Genomic DNA, 27,940 nt, shown 5'->3' with positions numbered 1-27,940 from the left:
AAAAAAATCATTTCCAAATCCACTAAAAATAAATAACAACTTAAATATTCCAGGTTTTCCTTCTAGTCCTTTTATGTATGTGCCTGGATACATTTAAACTTTCTTTTTTTCTGTTTTTTTGTTAACATATCTCAATTATCTCATGAGTATCCTCCATGTTCTTAAATACTCTTTTAAAACACATGATAGAATTTATTTGGAGTACAAATGAAATTAAAAAAAAACTTGAAGAACGTTAAAAGGTAAAAAGATAGAACAAAAATCACTTATCATCTTATTCAGAATTTTTATATTTTTGTGAATGCCCTATCTACCTCCCAAATATTTTTACTGGCTGGATAATATTCTATCATAAAGTAGATCACTGTTTATGTCCAATGTTCCTGTCTTATGGTATGTTGTTATTTCCTGAGTTTTTAAATTTTAAAAACTGTTACTATTGCTTAATCGTCCCTATGTATGTGTGAATGTTAGGGTCTGTAAACAAGTCAGGATGGCACCTGGCATTTTGCCAGAGGGAGTGGTTTGTGAAGTAATGCCAGCGAGCCATTAAGTGTGGAGATTACTTATTGGTTGACTGCTGTATCTAGTTTATGTTAATTAAGATAAGCTGTGTGGAATGTATATATACCCCTCGTGTCCTACAATAAACGGCTCCCACTCCTGCTGTATCAATGTACACAAGTTGTTCATCATCCCCCGGTTATTTTGCTGCAGCCAGACTGTGGCATGTCAAGATTATGATTTTAAAACAGATTCCTGTATGGGGACTTACTGGATCAAAAAGCATATATTTTAAAACTTTTTGTTTCACACTGGCAAACTGCTCTTGAGAAAGATGGATGAAAGATGGTACAGCACATCTTCAGACGCTTCTGTGGATGCAGCCTGCTGTGATTAACTTTGTATTGTACTGAATTCCCCACAGCATATTTTGATTTGTATTAATATGCTTATTTTTATATTGTATTGATGCTATTATCATTACCCTGTGTTTTTCTTTATTATAAATCTTCTCACCTACATTTATCCTTCAGTCTTCCTTAGTAATTGACAGTCTCAAAAAATAATTGATAGTTTGAAAATATTGATTTGAGCATGATTCAAATAGGAAGATAGGGAAAACTAAATGAATGTTAGAGTTGGTATTCAAGAGAATTTTCTTTAAGTGTCTGATAATTGAAGGAGAAGAAAAACCTAGAATTACAGTGGTATGTCTCAAAGACTATTGCTCATCAAATCTTGGTAGAAAGGGGGTTTCCCTTCAGGACCAGTGTTATTGCCACATATCTCTTATTTGCAATAATATGTAGGAACATATTTGTCCTTAAAAAGGTGATGATAAGTAATGACCATATTATTTGCAATGATCTTTAGAATACTATAGGAATCAAACTATGTCATGCATTTATGATTGCTTTAGAGCATGAATTTTCTTTTGCTAGAAAGTATTATATCAATTTGGAAGAAGTAGATAAACATGAGAACTAAAGGTAGAAATTGGGAAATGGCCTTGATCTTGATTACAACTTGTGAAATTACTTTTGTTATTATAAGAAACAGTTGTTAATCTATAGAAAAATGCTTTTAACTATTCTGCCCACACACCAAAAATACAGTAATTGTAGGAAGAGAGTTAATATGAGGAAAAATGTCAAACCAAATACATTTTTTAATTAATAAATGTGAAATCAATGAGAAATTAAGATTTTTAATAAATTTTATTTTCAAAAGACTTTTGACCAATCCTTGAACTTATGATCTCACTTTTTAACAAAAATCTCTCTGCTACAGGTTTTAAAGTCTAGACTATCCCATAAGAGATCAGACAAAATACAGTCATACTATTGTGAAGAAATAAATAAAGTAAAAACCAGTTAGGTGATGAAATGAGGGCTGATTGAATATATTTTGTCATTTATAGGAGAATTAAATTTTATATTCTATATTCTTCTTGAATGATAATGATGTTGATGTATAGTGCACCTCCTTTTAAAAGTTATTAGAGACTGTTGTATGTTATTCTCATAATTGATAGTTATCTTTCACTTCAGACTTCCTCATTGTATTTTCATTAAATTTCAACCATCTTTGGAAAACTGTGCTTAATAATATACAGAGCAAATCAAGACACCTTCTAATAAATGCAATAAAAAGTGAACAAGTCAGTAATACTTAACATTGATAAATAGTACATAAATGACAAATGATTTGTAATGTACTGATGCATTATGAGGTCAGAGATGCCTATCACTAGGTCTGTAAGTCATCCAAAGTTAACTTCTGGATATAAGAATACATTGTTTGTGTCTTTAAAATTGCTATTGAGAGTAATGCTTATAGATGTTATTCATTATGACCACCTACCCAGGTCACGTATACATCTCAGATAGTACTGTCTTTGATTCCTGTGACTCTGTACCCTTTGTTGAGTAGTGTTTTGCCAAACAGACTGGCAAAATTAACCTCACAGATTCATGAAAGGGACAGTAAGCATACTTAGTTTGACCTTGGGAAAATTGTTAAACCTCTTTAAAAATTTATTTTCTTGTAAAATAGGGATAATAATAGTACCTACATCTAACAGGAAACTGTCAGAGCTGTGCATCTAGAGAGATGGTGCACATTTAAGTATTTGACACAGGCCTTGTCATAAGATGAATATGGTCATTATTATAATTCCTTGTTGTATACTAAATTTGAGCAATGCTGTACTCTACCAAGATATGAAACATAATGACAATCACCATCTTTGGGGGATAGTTTTTAGTGGCAAGTTTTCTGACAAACATGATGGGGGATATAAGCAACTCTAAAATTGAATCTTTGTTATTTTATTGTTTAGCTTAGGATGAAAATCATATCAAATTTATCTGGATATAGGAAATCTTTTAAGTGCGAAATAACATATACAAACACAGCCTGCTCTAAAATATGAAAAGAATGTATAGAATTTGTGAATTTCTTCTCTGTGACTTTTATTGGTTACCTACAAATGCCTGTCATCTTTTCCTCCCATTTTTCTGAGGAAAAGAAAGTGTCAAAAGAAGAAATTCATTTAAAAGCAGAATCAAAATAAGGGATAATAGGTCAACATTCATTAATTATTCAATGATTAGGTACCTCTTATTTGCCACCACTCTATCCAACACTCACATGAATGCTCTGAGACATAAATTCTGCATTAATAATGCAAAAGAAATGAAGCATAGGATTTCTCAAATACTTATTTAAATAAACTAATGATTGAATTAATCAGGAAGGTAGTAAAATAATTATAATAAGATATCTCTTATTATATGCCTGGTAGTCAATAAAAGTGTCAAAGCAGGAATTTTAAATAATTTAAAAATAAATGCAGATTTTATTTTAATTAAAATATGTGAATGTACTTTTATTCACTATATTTTAGTAGAACAATTAAATTTTTTCATTAAGGATCCATCATTGACAAACTTACTTGTGCTTTCATATTTGCTCAAATCATACTCACTGTGTATGATTTATGTTTAATTTATTTTAAGATAGTTGAAAGGCAATCAAATTGCAAGTTCATCCAAATTTTATAACAATTCTTTTTAAAAAATATTTTTTAGATGTTGATGGACCTTTATTTTATTCATTTATTTATATATGGTTCTGAGAATCGAACCCAGAGGCCTCACACATGCTAGGCAAGTGCTCTATCACTGAGCCAAACTCAAGCCTCCCAATTCTTTATAATACTCTTTCCCACAGCAAAATAGAAAGTTAAACAAAATAACATTCATTTTTAAAGAGTATTTGCTACTATTTACAAAGCATTCTACTTGGTTTTCATAAGAAAATCTATCCTTTAAAATACTCACTCATCATTGGCCCTTATCATATTTAATCAAATAATATAACTACAAAAAAGTGGCATAAAAGATTTGAGAATAAATATACTTTCCCTTGTTAATGGATAATTCTGCTGTCCAGCTATACCTGAGGACAATCTACTATGTACACTTGCTCAATGTACCATGAACAGCACAAAATTTGTCATTGATACTGGTTAGGAATGATTCTATTGTTAAGTTGTACTGAGCACTCACAACAAACAGGCCATTGGTTTTAGCCTATCTTGATGAATTCACAGTCTAGTGAGGAAGGCTGATATGTAAAATAATAATTATTGTGTTACAATGCAAGTGCTATAATAGAGAAATATGTAAATGCTTGAGACTGTGAAGGAGACTTCAAATACTGTATGGAGGCATGAAAAAAATGGCGTAAATTGGAGGACATTTACCACAACTTTGTAAGTTGAATATAATCTTTAATTTTCTTTCAGAACTGAACATGAAAAAAAAATCTATTTTAAAAGCAAATGCACGGAGATATGTAAGGAGAGGAAGGAACCATGAAGTTTGTCCCACTGGAGTCTAAGATACTAGACAGCCTGCCACGATTCCTTATGAGTAGAAGGAAAGGAAAATTATGAAAGGACAGAGAAATGGAAAGGTTCATTCCAGCCTGTAGTCCGGGTGGTATAGAGCAAGTGGTGGATGGGTAAAGGGCTCCTAGAGGAGGTGACATTTAAGCTTCATCATGCAGTAGACCTTTTCATGCTGGGCTGGTGTTATTGCCAGATCAGCCACACCTGATTCTGCTGTTTGGAGCAACAATCCGAGGTTGTTAATATAACCTAGAGAGCTTGACTCACTTTGCACTTTGGGTGCAAATTTTTCTCTCTGTGGTCACATTATGCTACTATAGAAATCTATGAGACTAGATTCATGGGGCTTATGGATTCTAGGCTTCTTCATTCTGGGAAAGATAATGAAAGGTGTGGATACTCAATGAATCAAAGCCTAGGGAGGAGAAGAATCTGGCATGTCACAGAAAAAGAGGCATTTTTACTACCCTACTTTGAGTTGGACACACAGTGTAATTTGTGAAAAGTAGTGCATTCCCTAAAGAAGTAGAATACCTGGTAACTCTCATTTTAGTGGAAAGGCCAGATCTGACTGCAGCCAGATTATTAAGTAATTTCTTCTTTCCTAAAATTGTACAAAGCCCACTCAGAGCCAATGTGGACCCTCACTTCCCAGGAAATTGTATTAAGTTTAGTCAGTGAAATCCCAGTGAGTATAGCAATGAAATAATTCAGGCACTCTTCACTTGCCTTAGTTTATTTTGCTTTAGGATGACAAAGTGTATTTCAAGTGCAGCTGGCAGAACCCACTGGTGCTGAATGATTAGTAATGATTTTAGTCAAACCTTGACAACTATCCAAGCATCCATGCCATAGCTCTTGGTTAAAAAAAATGTGGGATGACCCGATTTGTTTTCTTTTTTTTCTTTGTGGAAAATTCCTCATGAAAACTATAGGAGTTTCATGGAGAAATTAAATAAACCATGCATCCACAAATTATTGCCTACATTCTTACCATTTATACCAGTTCCTGGGATCACTACATTCTTTTTCAAGGCTGTTGTGGGAATAGACTACAAAGGAAAGGCCTGGCATCCTTTGCATATATTTAAGTCTAACTCCTGTTATCTATCAGGATGGCCAGGGTCCTCAAATTTCAGCCTTATAATAGGGGAAAGTGAGTACAGAAATACCCATCTGACTTCTTGGCATTCCCATTGATATAGAACAACAAAGAGTGCTTTGAGAACTACAAAACACTGACCATGTTGAAAATATTAAATAACATGACACTTATTGTTGATTTTATAGGGCAGTTACAGTGTCACAAAAGCATGTGTGGCATCAAGTTCCATAAAGCAGATTTGAAATATATTATCAGTTTTCAAATCTCAAGCTCAAACTTGTACCTGTGTCCCCTATTAGCAAAATATTTGAGTGAATTCTCATGCTTTTATATAGTGCATGTGTGTTTTTGTTAACATATTATTTGCATATGGACAGCATATCTTTATTTTATTTATTTATTTTTATGTGGTGCTGAGGATCAAATCCAGTACCTCATGTGTGTGAGGCAAGTGCTCTACCACTGAGCCACAACCCCAGCCCCTTAGATAAACTTTTTAATGCAGACAAAACTAGCTAAACCCAGAAGAGTAGTGATCAAGTTGTGCTCCATATATCAGCAGCATCAATATCAACTGGAAACTTAGAAATTAATTAGGGCTCACCTCAAAACTGAATCAGAAATTCTGGAGGAAATGGTCCAGCAATTCATGTTTTAACAAGCTCTCCATCTGGGTGAACCACTGATATTTGAGTGAATTAACAAAACAGATTTTAAGTATTTGCATTTATTTATTTATTCATTTTTATTGCTTTAGTATTTGTATTTATTGATGTGTTATCTCAAAAAATATAGTTAGGGACTTTTAAATATAGTTACGGACTTTTGGCATACCACACTATCTTCATCTTTGCCATAATTGACCTGACATCTCATCACCTTTGCCATTTTCTATTGGTTAAGAATTAAGTTATGGAGATCCAACATGGTGGCGGGCGGAGAGGCAGCGTTTTCAATACCCCCCCAGTGATGGGGTCATAAAGACGCATAGATAACGCTTAGATTCTACCAACGGAGATCTCCTAGCAAAATTCCACTGAAGAGAGACCGTCTGGGAGCTACTAGGATTTTTTTGAAGTGACAGATTGCCCCAGACGAGCGAATCCCTGCCAGGAGAAGCAGAGGTCCAGTTCCACCAGCCACAGTATGCGCACCGTGGCGTGGCTGCCGGCCTGTCCGCCAGCAGCAAATGTGACTGGGTCCCGCTAACCTCCGAGAGGCAGCTTGGCAGGAAGAAGTCTTTAGCCAAGCCTTCATGAAATAGCGAGCCGGGAGCTGAAGCCAACCTGGGACGGACCAGTCCCACCCCTCCCTTTGGACACTCTGGCAAGGAGCCTGGGGCCCGCCATAGCAGAGAGGTGACGTCATCAGAGGTCACCAATGGAAATCCTTCCCAGAAGAATCCACTTCAGCAGGTGTGTGACTCCCTCCCCATCCAGATACAAGCAGCCAGGAAACTTCATGGACCTCTCAGGGGTCGTGTCTGTAGGGTAGCAGAGGGGATCCCCGACCCCCAACCCCCCATATCACCAGTGGTGACTCCCAAGGTCTTAGCTGCCAATTTACCATAGCACTGGGGCTTAAATGGGATACGCGGGGGGGGGGGGCTGCAAGTGTAACTAGATCTCTGGGGAACCGCTTCTGGTGAACAGGACCTGGCTGGCTGGCTGACAGGAGGAAGGGGGGTAAGGGCCGGAGAAGTGAAACGGCTCTGGACTGACAAGTCCAAGAGACTACCAGGAGATGCCTTACAGGGATTGCCATGGGCAGGTAGAGAGCAGAAGCTCCGCTCGGAGGGCACAGCTCCGCCTACTGGAAGAGAAGAAAATGGATCTCTAAGACTTCAATATTTTTTTTTCCTTTTTCTTCTTCTCTCTCTGTTCCTTTCTCCACTTTTCCTTCTCTCTTTCTTTCCCATTTCAAGTTTTATTGTTCTTTTCATTCTCCTCTAATCTATCTATCTCTCTCTCCTTCTTTCTTTTTAAGAGCACCTTCATTCCCCTACCCCCCAACTTTCATCCCAAGCATTACGTCTTCCATTACGTGTAATTGTCTAAATGCAAATAGGTGAATGTCTTGAGGCTGTCTATAGGGCTCCTAAATACCTAGCTACTACCAACACCCTGATCCAATTGCCTGTTAGTATCCACCTTCAGTAGAGCAATCTTCTAAAGTAGCCAAGACATACTAACCCTCGTACCATCATAGCACCTAACCTAAACATATAGTCCTAAGAACAAACAACAAATCACTATATGCATACAAGATCCAGAAGCCTGTTATGAATTGAATGAATCAGCCTTAAAGTACAATAAAGCCCAACATTTCTAGACATAATCTCCCACCACAAAGGAGAGACAATAGAGATATACAAAGCCAAAACAAATATATAGGAGAAAGCAGTTACAAAGCAGTCAGAGCTGGAAAGTAACGTGAACAACATGAAAAAACAAAGGAAAAAAGGACTACAAACAATGCAGGAAAATTTAAATCTACAGGAGGACCTAGAAGCATCAGAAACATGGACAGGGAAAGAAATCAAGGCATACCTAACTCAGATGGAACAGAATATTAGAGAAGACATGAGACAGCAAGTCCAAGCATTGAAAGTATATTTTGAAAATGAACTAAACAAACAAATTCAAACTGCAAAGAACGAGCTTTACCAGGAGATAGAGATTTTTTTTAAAAAAAACCAAACAGTAATCCTAGAAATGCAAGAAACCATAAACCAGATTAAAAACTCTAATGAGAATATTACAAATAGACTAGATCAAGTAGAAGTCAGAACATCAGATAATGAAGACAAAGTTTATCAACTTGAAAAGATATAGTCAACACAGAAAAGATGCTTAAATCTCAAGAGCAATCTATCCAAGAGATATGGGATCTCATAAAAAAACGAAATCTGAGAGTCATTGGGATAGAAGAAGACACAGAGGATCAAACCAAAGGAATGGACAACTTATTAAATGAAATAATCCTAGAAAAGTTCCCAGAGATGAAAGATGGGATGGATTGCCAAATCCTGGAAGCCTACAGGACCCCAAACATCGAAAACCATAATAGACCAACTCCAAGACATATAATTATGAAGATAGCTAACATACAGAACAAGGAGAGAATATTAAAAGCTACGAGAGAAAGGAGGCAGATTACATTCAGGGGTAAACCAATTAGGTTAACGACTGATTTTTCATCACAGACTTTGAAAGCGAGAAGATCCTGGAATAACGTGTTTCAAACGCTGAAAAATAATGGATTCCAACCAAGAATACTGTATTCAGCAAAATTAAGCTTCAGATTTGACAATGAAATTAAAATCTTTCATGATAAACAAAAGCTAAAAGAATTTGCAGCCAGAAAACCAGCACTGCAAAGCATTTTGAGCAAAATACTACAAGAAGAGGAATTGAAAGATAGTGCCCAAAACTAACAGTGGGAGGTATCTCAGTAAAGGGGGAGAAAAATAACCAAACAAGAAAAACTAGCCAAACTAAAATAAATAAATAAATAAATAAATAAACATGACTGGAAGTACAAACCATATTTAAATTGTAACCTTAAATGTTAATGGCTTAAATTCACCAATCAAGAGACATAGGCTAGTAACCTGGATTAAAAAAAAATCCAACAATATGCTGCCTTCAAGAGACTCATATGATAGGAAAAGACATACACAGGCTGAAGGTGAAAGATTGGGAAAAATCATACCACTCACATGGCCCTCGGAAGCAAGCAGGAGTGGCCATACTCATATCGAATAAAATCAACTTCAAACCTAGTTAATCAAAAGGGATAAAGAAGGACACTATATACTGTTAAAAGGAACCATCCACCATCAAGACATAACAATTATCAATTTGTATGCACCAAACAATGGTGCTGCAACGTTCATAAAACAAACTCTCCTCAAGTTCAAGAGTCAAATAGACCACAACACAATAATTATGGGGGACTTCAATACACCGCTCTTGCCATTGGACAGATCCTCTAGACAAAAGCTGAACAAAGAAACTATAAAACTCAATAACACAATCAATAACCTAGACTTAACCGACATATATAGAATATATCAACCATCATCAAGTGGATACACATTCTTCTCAGCAGCACATGGATCCTACTCAAAGATAGAGCATATATTATTCCATAGGGCGAATCTCAGTAAATATAAAGGTGTGGAGATAATACCATGCACTATATCTGATCATAATGGAATGAAATTGGAAATCAATGATAAAAGAAGGAAGGAAAAATCCTACATCACTTGGAAAATGAACAATATGTTACTGAATGATCAATGGGTTACAGAAGACATAAAGGAGGAGATAAAAAAATTCTTAGAGACAAATGACAATACAGACACAACATACCAGAATCTATGGGACACAATGAAAGCAGTTTTAAGAGGGAAATTCATTTCTTGGAGTTCTTTCCTCAAAAAAAGAAAAAACCAACAAATAAATGAACTCACACTACACCTCAAAAACCTAGAAAAGGAAGAGCAAAACAACAGCAAATATAGTAGAAGACAAGAAATAATTAAAATTAGAGCAGAAATCAACAAAATTGAAACAACAACAACAAAAAAACATTGAAAAAATTGAAAAAACTAAAAGTTGGTTCTTTGAAAAAATAAATAAGATTGACAGGCCTTTAGCCATGCTAACGAAGAGAAGAAGAGAGAGAACTCAAATTACTAACATAAGGGATGAAAAAGGCAATATCACAACAGACACTACAGAAATACAGAAGATAATTAGAAAGTATTCTGAAACCCTATATTCCAATAAAATAGAAGATAATGAAGATATCGATAAATTTCTTAAGTCATACGATCTACCCAGATTGAGTCAGGAAGACACACACAATTTAAACAGACCAATAACAAAAGAAGAAATAGAAGACGCCATCAAAAGACTACCTACCAAAAAAAGCCCTGGACCAGATGGGTATACAGCGGAGTTCTACAAAACCTTTAAAGAAGAATTAATACCAATACTTTTCAAGCTATTTCAAGAAACATAAAAAGAAGGAGTTCTTCCAAATTCATTCTATGAGGCCAACATCACCCTGATCCTGAAACCAGACAAAGACACTTCAAAGAAAGAAAACTACAGACCAATATCTCTAATGAACTTGGATGCAAAAATTCTCAATAAAATCCTGGTGAATCGAATACAAAAGCATATCAAAAAAATTGTGCATCATGATCAAGTAGGATTCATCCCTGGGATGCAAGGCTGGTTCAATATACAGAAATCAATAAATGTAATCCACCACATCAATAGACTTAAAGACAAGAACCATATGATCATCTCGATAGATGCAGAAAAAGCATTCAACAAAGTACAGCATCCCTTTATGTTCAAAACACTAGAAAATCTAGGGATAACAGGAACATACCTCAATATTGTAAAAGCAATCTGTGCTAAGCCTCAGGCTAGCATCATTCTGAATGGAGAAAAATTGAAGGCATTCCCTCTAAAATCTGGAACAAGACAGGGATGCCCTCTCTCACCACTTCTGTTCAACATAGTTCTCGAAACACTGGCCAGAGCAATTAGACAGACGAAAGAAATTAAAGGCATCAAAATAGGAAAAGAAGAACTTAAATTATCACTATTTGCAGATGACATGATTCTATACCTAGCAGACCCAAAAGGGTCTACAAAGAAACTATTAGAGCTAATAAATGAATTCAGCAAAGTGGCAGGATATAAAATCAACACGCATAAATCAAAGGCATTCCTGTATATCAGCAACAAAACTTCTGAAATGGAAATGAGGAAAACCACTCCATTCACAATATCCTCAAAGAAAATAAGATACTTGGGAATCAACCTAACAAAAGAGATGACAGATTTATACAATGAAAACTACAGAACCCTAAAGAGAGAGATAGAAGAAGATCTTAGAAGATGGAAAAATATACCCTGTTCATGGATAGGCAGAACTAACATCATCAAAATGGCGATATTACCCAAAGTTCTCTACAGGTTTAATGCGATGCCAATCAAATTCCCAAAGGCATTTCTTGTAGAAATAGATAAAGCAATCATGAAATTCATATGGAAAAACAAAAGACCCAGAATAGCAAAAGCAATTCTAAGCAGGAAGTGTGAATCTGGAGGTATAGCGATACCAGAGTTCAAACTGTACTACAAAGCAATAGTAGCAAAAACAGTGTGGTACTGGTACCAAAACAGGCAGGTGGACCAATGGTACAGAATAGAGGAAACAGAAACCAACCCACAAAAGTACAACTTTCTTATATATGATAAAGGGGCTAAAAGCATGCAATGGAGGAAGGATAGCATCTTCAAAAATGGTGCTGGGAAAATTGGAAATCCATATGCAACAAAATGAAACTGAATCCCTTTCTCTCGCCATGCACAAAAGTTAACTCAAAATGGATCAAGGATCTAGATATCAAATCAGAGACACTGCGTCTGATAGAAGAAAAAGTTGGCTACGATCTACATACTGTTGGGTCGGGCTCCAAATTCCTTAATAAGACTCCCATAGCCCAAGAGTTAATAACAAGAATAAACAAATGGGACTTTCTTAAACTAAAAAGTTTTTTCTCAGCAAGAGAAACAATAGAGAGGTAAATAGAGAGCCTACATCCTGGGAACAAATTTTTACCCCTCACACTTCAGATAGAGCCCTAATATCCAGAGTATACAAAGAACTCAAAAAATTAAACAATAAGATAACAAATAACCCAATCAACAAATGGGTCAAGGATCTGAACAGACACTTCACAGAGGAGGACATACAATCAATCAACAAGCACATGAAAAAATGCTCACCATCTCTAGCAGTCAGAGAAATGTAAATCAAAACCACCCTAAGATACCATCTCACTCCAGTAAGATTGGCAGCCATTATGAAGTCAAACAATAAGTGTTGGCGAGGATATGGGGAAAAGGGTACACTTGTACACTGCTGGTGGGACTGAAAATTGGTGAGGCCAATTTGGAAAGCAGTATGGAGATTCCTGGGAAAGCTGGGAATGGATCCACCATTTGACCCAGCTATCGCCCTTCTTGGACTATTCCCTGAGGATCTTAAAAGAGCGTACTATAGGGATACTGCCACATCAATGATCATAGCGGCATAATTCACAATAGCTAGACTGTGGAACCAACCTCGATGCCCTTCAGTAGATGAATGGATAAAAAAAATGTGGCATCTATACACAATGGAGTATTACGCAGTACTAAAAAATGACAAAATCATAGAATTTACAGGGAAATGGATGGCATTAGAACAGATTATGCTATGCGAAGCTAGCCAATCCTTAAAAAAATAAATGCCAAATGTCTTCTTTGATATAAAGAGAGCAACTAAGAACAGAACAGGGAGGAAGAGCATGAGGAAAAGATTAACATTAAACAGAGACGAGTGGGGGCAGAGAAAGGGAGAGAGAAGGGAAAGCATATGGAAATGGTAGGAGACCCTCAATGTTACACAAAATTACATATAAGAGGTTGTGAGGGGAAAGGGGGCGGGGAAACAAAGGAGAGAATTAAACAACAGGAGATGAGGTAGAGAGGGAAGATGAGAGGGGAGGGGGGATAGTAGGGGATAGGAAAGGCAGCAAAATACAACAGTCACTAATATGGCACTATGTAAAAATTGTAAATGTGTAACTGATGTGATTCTGCAATTTGTATTTGGGGTAAAAATGGGAATTCATAACTCACTTGAATCAAATGTATGAAAGATGATATGTCATGAGTTATGTAATGTTTTGAACAACCAATAAAAAAAGAATTAAGTTACAAGTACTGTTCACAGTCAAAAGAAGGAAATTACACAGGTTCATGGGTCATTGGGATTCAACTTAAAATTCTACCTATTATACCATAATGGAAGACATGGTAATTATCCTAGGAAATGTATGAAATATCCATTTTGGAAATTCGATGTTTAGATTATTTGATTGGCTAGAGAGAACATCAAACCTGCTAGCCCAACTTACCAGCACCTTTGAATCAAGTAATAATCACAGTCAAAGTGCTATTGATCCTTATTTTCTATTTCATGGGTGGGTCTGCCCCTTAACTTGACAGTATGTCTCTGGTTGGTCATGTTGCGAGATGGTTGCAACTGCCTCCACATGAACACTTCTAATGAGGCACATGCCATAGTGTCCAACAACAGAGAATGGGACTTCCCTTGGTTTATAATGCCTATTTTGTGATTACTTATAAATAAACATTTAAGGCTTAGCAGTATTTACCCTAAGAGTTGCTTTCATAGAGCAGACTATTGGTAGAGAAGTGGTAAGAGGACACCAATGCTATTCGTACCTCTGATCCCAAGGGAATGATTATTTACTAAAATACCAAAAAAGAAAATTAGCATAGGTCAGTTTACATAAGAAATGAAGTACTTACATTATACATTGGTACATACTCTAGACTGCCAAGAAATCCTAGAAGGCTAGGTTAACAGTTAAATCACATGCTTGCATGGCAATCAGTAAGACTTCAAAATAGTATGATAAGGATATGGGAGAAAATGTACATGAGGGAAGCTTTTAAGTTTGAAAGTCAGCCTCTTTATTCGGAGTTCTAAATATACTGCTCACAGAGTCCAACTATAAACCTAAATGCCTGACTGCATAGAGTTGATGAATCTTTCCATTGCTTCAGTTTCTTGGGGAAAAGAGCTCAAGTTCCCTGAAATATATGAGGCTTTTTAACATTGACCTGAACATTCAACCAGTTTCATTTAATTCTGTGGTAATGATCCTCGAATCATATGTTATACATGAAAGTTTAACAAGGATGCTTTAGTATAGGATGCCATGTTGAAAATACAGCATATAAAATCCTTTAAAAGCTGAGCATAGTGATGCACACCTATAATCCCAGTGGCTCAGGAGGCTGAGGCAGGTGGATCATGAGTTTAATGCCAGTCTCAGCAAAAGCGAGGCACTAAGAAACTCAGTAAGACCCTGACTCTAAATAAAATACAAAATATGGCTGGGGATGTGGCTCAGTGATCGAGTGCCCCTGAGTTCAATCCCCAGTACCCCTAAAAAATAAATTTTCAAAATCCTTTAAAAACTATCCAATGAAGATATTCCTTTAAAAACAAGGTGTCCTTTGCTAAATGTATACATTACAAGTAAGTCTATTAGGAAAATCTCTTGTGTTGCAGACTCTGCAGTGTTTAAATTCCTTAGTGTGATTGAAAATGAAAACAAACAAATCAACAGAAAAAGAAACGCTGGCAATATTTTTGGGTCATTTCTGTCTTGAATTCATCAAAGGTGGAGATACTGGTATCCAGGTTTATGCTGTTCTATAACTTCCTTAGACTTTCTGGTTTTTGTTTGTTTGCTGTGTCTTATCATTGTTAATTAACTGATTCAGCATTCATTCTATCTCTAAATTTCTTTAAAATATCAAGTATGCCTTGTGATCACCATGTTGCAAACACAGCATCAATTAACTTACCAAAACAGAACCTTTGGTGATAGCTGCCAGAGGTAGAGCACTCTCCACGGAAGACTTATTGCTCTGGAATTACCTTTCTCTCTTACACTGATGAAACTAGGTTTGGTAGATAAGAAAGATGAAAATGTCAGGGGCTGCCTTTTAGAGGGAATGATGGGCTTTTTTGAAAAGGGCTAGTCTGTATATTTGGTGGCTCAGCTCTTAAAAAAAATACCTCCTTAAACGTATATCATCTCTGATCCTCACAAAGCAGTTGATATGATTATCACTGCATGGAATAATCAGTTTCTACAAGGATCCTGTGTGTGAGTCAGGCTAGGCAGGGGAGGATTATTGTCCTTATTGTTTCTGCTACCACTTTAGTTCACCCTGAATGCTGAATTTGGATTATAACTTTCTAAATGATTTATTTTCCCAGTTTTTCCTTCTACAAGCCTATTCATAGCCAGATTAGTATCCCTTGCTGTATTCAGTCTTCCTTGTGCAAAATTTACACTCTAGAATTAAAAATTATTCACACATACACATAAGCAAACAAATACCCCAGCATAACCCCTAAGGCCTTTTCCATATCCAAATTATACTCATTCATTCCATACTTTCTTTAAAGTTTGCCTATTCAGCTGAGCTGGAAGTAACTTTTATTATTTTCTGTATGACTTTTATTAACCCTATCTATAATTTAACATTTTTATTCTGGAGGTTTGTTTTGAATCTTCAATAAATTGGGGGGGGCAAGGTTACTCTGTGTTTCACCTTGGGTCAGGCAAGGACTCTGTGTATAAACAGACAAATACCTCTCTCTCGGATATCTTGGGAAGAATCCATGAATGTATTAGCTCTATCAAGTTGCCTCTCAATTCATTTGATGCACACTTATTTGGAGATATGTGAAAGAGAATGCTTAACCCTAATTTTTTAGGAGATCTGGGGCTCAGATAATGAAGGATAAGTGGATGGAAAGTACAGGTACATACTAAGTAAATCCTGTAACCCTATGCCACTGGTCATTGATCCCTACCCTAATGTTTTATCTACACTTTTTGTATGTGGGGTAGGCAAAAAATGGGAACTCTAGGTTCCAGAGCTTTTTTTTAGGTTTTTCAATATTTTATTATGGCACACAAGAGAGTGATGGACAATGGACTTACTTCAACCAAGTGTTTCTCAAACCAGTTTCCATTTCGCTAATTGTTTAACATGTATTTTGCATCTGTCTTAGAATTACCACATGCATCATCCCATCAGCATCAATGGGAAGAACTTGGTTTCTGAGGAGACTCCTAACCTTTACCCAGGCTGATATGCTGAGAGCCTTCTTGGTACCATCCATATCATGGTAGATAAAGAAATATTTTATCTATTTTCTTAGTCACATATGTTTGACTAGATACAGTGCAAAGAGATCAAATAACTTTAAATGTAGACCACTTTGGTTTCAAGTGAAATCCATAACCTTTAAAGGCCTAAAAAACAGATATTGAGCAAAACTGGCTAACAAAGCAATTGCTCAAAAACAGAAGCAGAGCAGAAAATAATCAATAAATTTCATCTCTATTCCACACCAAATACAAGCGCAAGAGTCTTCATAAACTTAAGGTGCATGTGGACAGATGGATTGTACATTCAGTGAAACTTCCAACCAGGTAAGTTACCACTGGAATCCAAGTATTTCCCAATTAAGACATGCAGAACAATGCCAATGTAACATACAAATACATTATCTCCCCGCTAAGTGACTGATAACAATTTCATAACTGGTATCTGTAGTTTTTATAGGGTTTAAAACTGTGTGGCATTAAATATTGTCTATTTGAGTCAATAGAAGGAAGCTAACACCACACTGAATCATGAGCTCGGGATTTCAGTCAACATCTTTCCAGTGGCAAATGACCTTTGGTATTCTTTCTTCTCCCTAAATTACATGCTAATTAAAAAAAAATATTCCTCTTGACTACATCAATGCTCAGATTTCAACTTCTGACCATGATAATTAGATGAAAAATGTTAATAATGACAAATATATAGAATTCCTATTCTATACATATTTTGATATTACATACTAGTTTACAATAAAGGATAGACTTGTCACATAATTTCAGAATTGTCTCCTAGAAACCATTCTTCACATAATATAGTACACATATGGGACAAAGTATACTGTTACTTACTCTTGTTTAGTACCAATAAAATTTTTGAGAGAAAAGATTTTATGAATAGTCACGACCTAATTATAGCACTAAGAATTTCCAGTTAAAGAAGAAAAAATATTTTAGTTGTTAAAATTTTGATTTTACAAAAAAAAAAATTGTAGATCAATAGTCCACTTGTATATGGTTTATATCATGCTGCCATTAAGGTATTTTAATTAAGTCAACAACCACAACAAGAAATGTGTCATTCAATGTAACTTTATTTACTGTTTATTACACAAGGTCTTTAATTTCTAACCACCAAGGGTTCAAAGGACTATTTTTCCATGAATATAACATTGACATTAGTGAATTCATTTATTCATGTTGTGTTTTTATGGTAAACCTCTGAATGATTCACATTACCATAGATCCTGAACTCATAAGCTTGGACCATTCACAGGCTGGCAGCAAGCCATAAAGCCACTCTGCAAGCCAAAGGATACTCTGCCTAAGGAGAAAACTCATAGTACAACATTGAATGTCCAATCGAAGTCATCTTAGAATTATACATATATTGACTTCTTAATTTATATACGGTCTGGAACTCCACTGGTTGGATGGTGGTGAGGTTGACCTGATTTCAGGAGAATTTTTCCTGGAATAATTAAGGAAAGGGGGCTGGATGGATCTTTCTTCTTAGTTGCTTGTTCCTCCCCAGTACTTTCATCTTTCTTCTCATCCTCTTCGGCTCCTTTGGTTTCTTCTTCCTTCCTTCCTTCCTTCCTTCCTTCCTTCCTTCCTTCCTTCCTTCCTTCCTTCTCCTCCTCCTCCTCCTCCTCCTCCTCCTCCTCCGCTGGTGACATTAAGAGGAGAAGAAGTGGGCGGACATCAAGTAGGAGCCAGTCTGCAGACTTCCATTTCCATAGGCAGATCAGCCAAACAGCTGGGAGCATTGGGAGTAGGTGCTGGTTAGCTGCCCACGCCGGTGAAACCGAGCCGGGTCTCCGCCTTCCAAGAGTTTACTCTAAACTGCAATCTCGATATCCAAAGCCTTCTTCGTGTGGAGGAGTCTGGGTATTCTTTTAGGTAAGGTGCCATTTCGCTCTTTGTGGTTCTCAGTTCATTTTGTAATTTGTCGATGGTGTCCTGCACAGCACTGCTTGTCCTCTAGCTCCTGCAGCTAAAAGGCTTCGTCCATACCCCAGCATGCTTCAATCTCCAGGGTCTTGGCCTTGAGCAAGCAATGATGGCTCTCATCACCTCTCATCATCTCTTTCTTAGCGGCGCGCACCGCGTGGGTGTTCTTGGCTGTGCTCTCAGCATGGTGAAGTGGCTCTTGCACTCTTGGGCTTTCTGCATGTTCCTGGAGGCCAGCTTCCTTGATGGCGGAGAGGTCGGGCTTGGAGGACACGTCCATCTCCAGCGAGATCTGTGCGTACTGGATCTGCATCTGCAGCTCTGTGATCTCCTCCTCTTGCACTTTTTTTTTCAAAAAAGCGATTTTGTCCCTAGGGCTGATGATATGCTTTTCCAGTTCAGCGCGGGCCAGCACCGCCTCATCTGCGCCTTTGCGCCATCCCATCAGCCGGCCCTTGGCGTCCCAGCGACTCAGCACCTCCTCTTCATAGCGCGCTTGCAGGTTGCGCAGAGTCTCCTCCAGCTCTTCGCGTACTCGCTGGAGCGCCTGCTTCTCCTTGGTAGCATCTTCCACCGCCAGGTGCAAGTCGCTGTCTCCCGCTCCTACAGCGCCCAGAAGCGGGACGGCTTGGAGTGCTTCTGGCGCAGCACAAGCAGCTCTGCTTTGAGCGCCTTGTTCTGCTGCTCCAGCTCTTGCACGCGCTCGAGGAAGCTGGCAAAGTGGTCGTTGAGGTCCTAGAGCTGCGCCTTCTCCTGAGTGCGGATGGACTTGAGGTCATTGCTAATGGCGGCTACCTGGCTCAGGTCTAGGTTTTTCAGACTGTGCATCAAAGAGCCGGAACTGCATGAGCAGCTGTGGCGCATGGGGAGCTAGGAGACAGGCGCCAAATAGCTGGCTTGTGCGGAGCGCGTGGTGCTGTAGCAGCTGCGCTCCCTAGAGTTGTGCGCCCAGGGCGTCTCCACAAAGCGCCGCTAGTAGGGGATAAGTAGTAAGGCTCTTCCCTAAGGAACTCAGGGTGGTGGTTGGTACCCCCCTGGCCCGAGGCGGAGATGGGGGCCTAGAGAGGAGGAAGGACAGGGGAGGAAAGGGAAGGCTGAATTGCTGTGTGCCTGGGTTCCAGATCATACTATGCACTTTTGGTTAAGACTCAAATTCTCTGAGCCTTCTTTTCCTTATGCATAAGTTGGATAAATTAACACCTATTCCATTTTTTTGGGTTGTTAGGGAGGCTAACAAGGGTAATGTGAGTAGAACAACTTGCAAAAAAACCTAGCTGAAGATAGATATAGAAGGCCTGAGTTCCTGCCACCTCCCAACTGTAAATTAGTCTTGGAGTCCTTTGGGGGGGGGAGGGAAAAGGAGGGCGATTATAACTTCATTGTTAGTTTATTTTTTTCCGTATTGAAATTGAATCATAGGCTATAAATTTTGAAAACGGGAGTGATAATCATGACCGTGGTTATCTATTTTTGAAGGGCCTTGTTTTTAGAATGTTCAGAATAGAGACATCTGCTCCAACTTTCCCCACAGGTAAACCAGGAGAATTGTCACTTTCGTTTCTAAACATGATCCTAAGTTACAGAATTTTAGAAGCCATTAATTACTTTCACTTAGTACGATTATATAGCCAGAGGGATACACTTTATCTTGGAAATTTATTTGGCATTAATCTGAATGCCAGTAGAACTTAGCTTTTTCCTTTCTCTTTGTTTTTATTGTCTAATTATTCTCTTCTTTGCAATTCAGACATCATGTTATGTTACTAAGCCTTGTTCTGGCAGCTTAAATAATATTAAACAGTATTCAAGGAAGACCAGATACAATTCTAATATCTGTTTGTATATTTTGAAGGACTTTAAAGAAGACAAAATGTGTATTTCATCAGCTCAAGTGTAAATTGTACTGTTGTGGCTAAGTGCACAGATTATTATATCATAAATACCTTGTAAAATCTAGATTTGACATTGTGACTTTGGAAAAAGTGTTTTCTCTGTAAGCCTTAATTTCTTAATTTATAAAAATAGGAACAATTATACTATCTCATAAAATTGTAGTAAGGATAAGGAAGGTCCTAGCACATAGGACATACCCAGTCTTAGCTCTTATCTATTATAATGTCACAAAATGTTTGAAAGTAGGTAATGTAAGTTGTGTTAAAAAATATTGCATTTAATCATATCATAGCTATTTACATTTCAGAATGTAAGTAGCTAAAAGATGAGTTAACAACACTGTGATCTTTTTGCAATTGAACATTCAGTTTTTTACTTTACCCACTTTCATGTGGTGATTCATGTGTGTCATGGCCTATGTTAAATTTCAGTGATATTTTTATTTGGATAAATTGTATTTAGCTTCCTATTTCTGTCAGATGATAGGAAAGTAATGAAATAATATATGAGAATTTGACCAAAGTGAACCTGAAAGCCATCAACTGGATATTTTGTTAGAAAAGTAATAATGAGATAAAAATGTGAATTATCTTGAAATTCAGAATGACTTCATTCTTTGGTTGAATAATACTGATATCTGCAGTTTTCCTTTTGATGATAAAAGTGCATGAGAGGTAAGCATTTTTCTTTACATGAACAATATTTGGGTTTTACATAGTAATAGCTCTTTTAAAAAGTTTAAAATTGTTCCCCAGTATATTTATTGCTGTTTTGCTACTCTTAAACTTTATTAATAGGGTATCTTGTTATCCTAAATTATTTCTTCCCTATTAACATTATTTTAAATCCTGTATTATTTCTCTTTTATCTGATTTTTTATTTGAAAATATATTTTAGTGTATTTTTATGAATCTTTATACAAAAATGCTTTAGTGTTTATTGCAGGCAGATCATATGCAGTTGAATCCATTATCAATGTACTATTGCCAGGCTTATGATGAAAAACTGTGATTATAATTTACTATTTACTAAATATTATTTTATCATTGCCAACTAATGTTAGGACTATTTAAACATTTAAACATTCGCTGGCATGATATTTAGAATTTGTTATTAGAGTGTCATAGGAAGGATGTACTGGGTTGGTGGTGATTGGCTTATCCCCATCCACTGAACCTTCCACTCTTCTTCCACTTTGTCTTCCCTTGGAAAAAATTATGTTAGAAGCCCATATCTATAATTCGTTCCAGCAGTACCATCTTGTTTCTTGGCACCAGAAGTTAAATTGGTTCTTTGTGGTTGCTACTGAATTTGTCATATTGTTAGACAACCTATAGGGTGTTCTTACTATATGATCCTAATTTTCTTTCAACTAATTATTGATTATTATTTAGAGAATCTTCTTTTGCCATTTCTGAGAGCATATCAGGACTTTATTGTGACATAATTTTCATATATAAACAAATTGTATATCAGCCTGGAGATTCTTTACCCTGTATTATTTTTTTGTTGAGTTCTCCATTTCAAGAGAGATTAATTTAAAGTTAACCATGAAGGTTTACTATTTCATTTAAAGCCTGTGTATCCTTTTAAGAATCATTAAAATGTATATTTAAAATCTTTTTATTACTACCATCATGTCCCAATTGTGAATATTTAGAAATTTCTATCAGTGGCTCAGATAACCTTCTAAAATCCAGCAATACTTTATCCGTGTTTAAAGATAACAGCCTGTGTGACTATTGTTTTATTTTGTAGATGAGGTGGTTCTACTGTCACATCTAATAACATTTAGAAACAATTTAAAAGTAGAATTATAGAAAGTTCATCTGAATTTCAATAATTAAAAATAAATTCCCAAGCACATATTTCTACAAACTTCAGCAGTTTTTTTCATCTTACATTCTCAAATAGACACTTTTGATGAAATCAAAATTATTTGGCCCACTTTTTTCTAAAGTAAAGATCATAAACAAAAATAATATCTTAAGCTCTTAAAAAATCTGCATAGAAAACAGATAGCTTTTACAAATATTTATTTTATAATATTTTATTGGATTTATTTTTTATTTATATATGACTGCAGAATGTATTACAATTCTTTTTTTTTTTTAATTTTTTATTGTTGGCTGTTAAAAACATTACATAGTTCTTGATATATCATATTTCACAATTTGATTCAAGTGGGTTATGAGCTCCCATTTTTACCCCATATACAGATTGCAGAATCACATCAGTTACACATCCATTGATTTACATATTGCCATACTAGTGTCTGTTGTATTCTGCTGCCTTTCCTATCCTCTACTATCCCCCCTCCCCTCCCCTCCCCTCCCCTCTTCTCTCTCTGCCCCCTCTACTGACATTCGTTTGTCCCCCTTATATTATTTTTCCCCTTCCCCTCACTTCCTCTTGTATGTACTTTTGTATAACTCTGAGGGTCTCCTTCCATTTCCATGCCTTTTCCCTTCTCTCTCCCTTTCCCTCCCACCTCTCATCCCTGTTTAATGTTAATCTTTTTCTCATGCTCTTTGACCCTACTCTGTTCTTAGTTACTCTCCTTATATCAAAGAAGACATTTGGCATTTGTTTTTTAGGGATTGGCTAGCTTCACTTAGCATAATCTGCTCTAATGCCATCCATTTCCCTGTAAATTCTATGATTTTGTCATTTTTTAATGCAGAGTAATACTCCATTGTGTATAAATGCCACATTTTTTTTTATCCATTCATCCATTGAAGGGCATCTAGGTTGGTTCCACAGTCTAGCTATTGTGAATTGTGCTGCTATGAACATCGATGTAGCAGTGTCCCTGTAGCATGCTCTTTTTAGGTCTTTAGGGAATAGACCGAGAAGGGGAATAGCTGGGTCAAATGGTGGCTCCATTCCCAGCTTTCCAAGAAATCTCCATACTGCTTTCCAAATTGGCTGCACCAATTTGCAGTCCCACCAGCAATATACAAGTGTACCCTTTTCCCCACATCCTCGCCAGCACTTGTTGTTGTTTGACTTCATAATGGCTGCCAATCTAACTGGAGTGAGATGGTATCTTAGGGTGGTTTTGATTTGCATTTCTCTGACTGCTAGAGATGGTGAGCATTTTTTCATGTACTTGTTGATTGATTGTATGTCCTCCTCTGAGAAGTGTCTGTTCAGGTCCTTGGCCCATTTGTTGATTGGGTTGTTTGTTCTCTTATTGTCTAATTTTTTGAGTTCTTTGTATACTCTGGATATTAGGGCTCTATCTGAAGTGTGAGGAGTAAAGATTTGTTCCCAGGATGTAGGCTCTCTATTTACCTCTCTTATTGTATCTTTTGCTGAGAAAAAACTTTTTAGTTTGAGTAAGTCCCATTTGTTGATTCTAGTTATTAACTTTTGTGCTATGGGTGTCCTATTGAGGAATTTGGAGCCCGACCCCACAGTATGTAGATCGTAGCCAACTTTTTCTTCTATCAGACGGCGTGTCTCTGATTTGATATCAAGCTCCTTGATCCATTTTGAATTAACTTTTGTGCATGGTGAGAGAAAGGGATTCAGTTTCAGTTTGTTGCATATGGATTTCCAGTTTTCCCAGCACCATTTGTTGAAGATGCTATCCTTCCTCCATTGCATGGTTTTAGCCCCTTTATCAAATATAAGGTAGTTGTAGTTTTGTGGATTGGTTTCTGTGTCCTCTATTCTGTACCATTGGTCCACCCGCCTGTTTTGGTACCAGTACCATGCTGTTTTTGTTACTATTGCTCTGTAGTATAGTTTGAGGTCTGGTATGGCTATACCGCCTGATTCACACTTCGTGCTTAGCATTGTTTTTGCTATTCTGGGTCTTTTGTTTTTCCATATGAATTTCATGATTGCTTTCTCTATTTCTACAAGAAATGCCGTTGGGATTTTGATTGGCATTGCATTAAACCTATAGAGAACTTTTGGTAATATCGCCATTTTGATGATGTTAGTTCTGCCTATCCATGAACAGGGTATATTTTTCCATCTTCTAAGATCTTCTTCTATTTCTCTCTTTAGGGTTCTGTAGTTTTCATTGTATAAGTCTTTCACCTCTTTTGTTAGGTTGATTCCCAAGTATTTTATTTTTTTTGAAGATATTGTGAATGGAGTGGTTGTCCTCATTTCCATTTCAGAGGATTTGTCGCTGATATACAGGAATGCCTTTGATTTATGCGTGTTGATTTTATATCCTGCCACTTTGCTGAATTCATTTATTAGCTCTAATAGTTTCTTTGTAGACCCTTTTGGGTCTGCTAGGTATAGAATCATGTCATCTGCAAATAGTGATAATTTAAGTTCTTCTTTTCCTATTTTGATGCCTTTAATTTCTTTCATCTGTCTAATTGCTCTGGCCAGTGTTTCGAGAACTATGTTGAACAGAAGTGGTGAGAGAGGGCATCCCTGTCTTGTTCCAGATTTTAGAGGGAATGCCTTCAATTTTTCTCCATTCAGAATGATGCTAGCCTGAGGCTTAGCATAGATTGCTTTTACAATATTGAGGTATGTTCCTGTTATCCCTAGTTTTTCTAGAGTTTTGAACATAAAGGGATGCTGTACTTTGTCGAATGCTTTTTCCGCATCTATCGGGATGATCATATGGTTCTTATTTTTAAGTCTATTGATGTGGTGAATAACATTTATTGATTTCCGTATATTGAACCAGCCTTGCATCCCAGGGATGAATCCTACTTGATCATGGTGCACAATTTTTTTGATATGTTTTTGTATCCGAGTGGCCAGTATTTTATTGAGGATTTTTGCATCTAGGTTCATTAGAGATATTGGTCTGTAGTTTTCTTTCTTTGAAGTGTCTTTGTCTGGTTTAGGTATCAGGGTGATGTTGGCCTCGTAGAATGAATTTGGAAGTTCTCCCTCTTTTTCTATTTCCCGAAGTAGCTTGAAAAGTATTGGTATTAGTTCCTCTTTAAAGGTTTTGTAAAACTCTGCTGTATACCCATCCGGTCCTGGGCTTTTCTTAGTTGGTAGTCTTTTGATGGTTTCTTCTATTTCCTCAATTGATATTGGTCTGTTTAGGTTTTCTATATCCTCCTGACTCAATCTGGGCAGATCATATGACTTAAGAAATTTATCTATGCCTTCACTATCTTCTAATTTATTGGAGTATAAGGATTCAAAATAATTTTTGATTATCTTCTGTATTTCTGAAGTGTCTGTTGTGATATTGCCTCTTTCATCCCGTATGTTAGTAATTTGAGTTCTCTCTCTTCTTCTCTTCGCTAGCATGGCTAAGGGTCTGTCAATTTTGTTTATTTTTTCAAAGAACCAACTTTTAGTTTTGTCAATTTTTTCAATTGTTTCTTTTGTTTCGATTTCATTAATTTCAGCTCTGATTTTAATTATTTCTTGCCTTCTACTTCTTTTGCTGTTGTTTTGCTCTTCTTTTTCTAGGATTTTGAGATGAAGTATGAGATCATTTATTTGTTGGTTTTTTCTTTTTTTAAGGAATGAACTCCAAGCAATGAATTTTCCTCTTACAACTGCTTTCAATGTGTCCCATAGATTCTGATATGTTGTGTCTGTGTTTTCATTAATCTCTAAGAATTTTTTAATTTCTTCCTTGATGTCTTCTATAACCCATTGATCATTCAGTAACCTATTGTTCATTCTCCAAGTGATGTATTCTTTTTCCTTCCTTCTTTTATCGTTGATTTTCAGTTCCATTCCATTATGATCAGATAGGATGCATGGTATTATCTCTACTCCTTTATATTGTCTAAGAGTTTCCCTGTGACATAATATATGATCTATTTTTGAGAAGGATCCATGTGCTGCTGAGAAAAAAGTGTAACTGCTTGATGTTGGGTGGTATATTCTATATATGTCAATTAAGTCTAGGTTATTAATAGTGTTATTGAGTTCTATAGTTTCCTTATTCAACTTTTGTTTGGAAGATCTGTCCAGTGGTGATAGAGGTGTGTTGAAGTCTCCCATGATTATTGTATGGTGGTCTATTAGACTCTTGAACTTGAGAAGAGTTTGTTTGATGAACATAGCTGCACCATTGTTTGGGGCATATATATTTATGATTGTTATGTCTTGTTGGTGTATGGTTACCTTGAGCAGTATGTAGTGTCCCTCTTTATCCCTTTTGATTAACTTTGGCTTGAAATCTATTTTATTTGATATGAGTATGGATACTCCTGCTTGTTTCCGAAGTCCATATGAGTGATATGATTTTTCCCAACCTTTCACCTTCAGCCTATGTATGTCTTTTCCTATCAAATGCGTCTCCTGTAGGCAGCATATTGTTGGGTCTTTTTTTGTGATCCATTCTACTAGCCTGTGTCTCTTAATTGGTGAGTTTAAGCCATTAACATTTAGGGTTATTATTGAGATATGGGTTGTTCTTCCAGCCATATTTGTTTATTTATGTTACTAAACATGGTTTCTTTTCCTCTTTGATTATTTTCCCCCCTTTAGTGTCCTACCTCCCACTGTTGGTTTTCATTGTTATTTTCCATTTCCTCTTCCTGTAATGTTTTGCCAAAGATGTTTTGAAGAGATGGTTTTCTAGCTGCAAATTCTTTTAACTTTTGTTTATCGTGGAAGGTTTTAATTTCATCTTCCATCCTGAAGCTTAATTTCGCTGGAAACACAATTCTTGGTTGGATCCCATTTTCTTTCAGTGTTTGAAATATGTTATTCCAGGATCTTCTAGCTTTCAGAGTCTGTGTTGAAAGATCAGCTGTTATCCTGACATCAGACAGCAAAATCAGACAATGAAAGATCACTTCAACAATGAATTACATAAACAAATCCAAGAAGCAAAAGATCAACTATACAGGGAAATAGAGGTTATAAAAAACAAACAAACAGAAATCCTAGAAATGCAGGAAGCAATAAGCCAACTTAAAAACTCAATTGAGAATACTACCAGCAGAGTAGAACACTTAGAAGACAGAACATCAGACAATGAAGATAAAGTATTTCAACTTGAAAAGAACATAGACAGCTCAGCAAGACTGTTAAGAAACCATGAGCAGAACATCCAAGAAATATGGGATAACATCAAGAGACCAAATTTAAGAGTCATTGGGATACAGGAAGGGACAGAGTTTCAAACCAAAGGAATGAGCAATGTATTCAATGAAATAATACGAGAAAACTTCCCAGACTTGAAGAATGAGACAGAACCCCAAATCCTAGAAGCCTACAGGACGCCGAATGTACAGAATCATAAGAGACCCACACCTAGACACATTATAATGAAGATGCCCAACATACAGAATAAGGAGAGAATTTTAAAAGCTACAAGAGAAAGGAAGCAGATCACATTTAGGGGTAAGCCAATCAGGATTACAATTCTTATTAAACATACAGAGCATAATTTTTCATATCTCTAAGTGTATACAAAGTATATTCACACCAATTCATGTCTTCATACCCTGTACTTTGGATAATAATGATCATCACATTCCACCATCATTTATAACCCCATGCCCCCTCCCTTCCTTTCCAACTGCTCGGCCCTATCTAGAGTTCGTCTATTCCTCTCATGTTCCCTCTCCCTATCCTACTATGAATCAGCCTCCTTATATCAGAGAAAACATTCAGCATTTGGTTTGGGGAATTGACTAACTTCAGTTAGCATTATTTTCTCTAACTCCATCCATTTACCTGCAGATGTCATGATTTTGTTCTCTTTTATTGTTGAGTAATATTCCCTTGTGTAGATATGCCACATTTTTTTTATCCATTCAGCCACTGAAGGGCATCTAGGTTGGCTCCACAATTTAGGTATTGTGAA

The 27,940-nt window shown here is 36.5% G+C and overlaps 1 pseudogene; it reads right to left on the bottom strand.

The window, feature by feature from the left end:
* Nucleotides 1-17,726: 17,726 nt before the first annotated feature.
* LOC124098472 (neurofilament light polypeptide-like) overlaps nt 17,727-27,940 on the bottom strand; it is a 51,434-nt pseudogene continuing 41,220 nt past the window's right edge.

Source organism: Marmota monax, unplaced genomic scaffold (genome assembly GCF_021218885.2).
Source record: "Marmota monax isolate L192 unplaced genomic scaffold, Marmota_monax_Labrador192_F-V1.1 WCK01_AAM20220418_F8-fsc00117, whole genome shotgun sequence".
In the NCBI taxonomy this organism is placed as follows: Eukaryota; Metazoa; Chordata; class Mammalia; order Rodentia; family Sciuridae; genus Marmota; species Marmota monax.
Note: the sequence above shows the minus strand (reverse complement) of the source record. Positions and strands in the feature narration are given on the sequence as shown.